This window comes from Calidris pugnax, unplaced genomic scaffold (assembly GCF_001431845.1).
Source record: "Calidris pugnax isolate Ruff unplaced genomic scaffold, ASM143184v1 scaffold77, whole genome shotgun sequence".
Taxonomy (NCBI): Eukaryota; Metazoa; Chordata; class Aves; order Charadriiformes; family Scolopacidae; genus Calidris; species Calidris pugnax.
Genome location: NW_015090788.1, coordinates 207617 through 207934, shown reverse-complemented (window position 1 = coordinate 207934; position 318 = coordinate 207617). Strand labels below are relative to the sequence as shown.

General features: G+C 48.1%; 1 protein-coding gene across 1 annotated transcript in view; it reads left to right on the top strand.

Moving 5' to 3' along the window:
- Positions 1-318, top strand: part of CAPN1 (calpain 1, (mu/I) large subunit) — a gene marked incomplete at its 3' end in the record, with an annotated part of 12569 nt that overhangs the window by 10103 nt on the left and 2148 nt on the right. The gene's annotated exons all lie outside the window — the stretch shown is intronic.

Here is a 318-nt window from a genome sequence, read left to right as displayed (position 1 = left end):
GGGGGGGGGGGGGGGCAAAGGGGGGGCTGGTTCCCTGACACACACACACACCCCCCCACACCCCCCCACACCTCGTTAATTACCGCCGAGCTCGTTAACGAAGGGATTCTCTGCAGATAAAGACCTCCGGACCAAAGGCTTCAGCATGGAGTCCTGCCGCAGCATGGTCAACCTCATGGATGTATCCTCAGAAATACACATCTATTAAATTAAAAAATAATAATTAAATATATATATATATATATTAAAAAAATAAAATAATCACGTGGGGGGGGTATTTTTTGAGGTGTCCCCCCCCTGTTTTCCTTAACCCCCCCC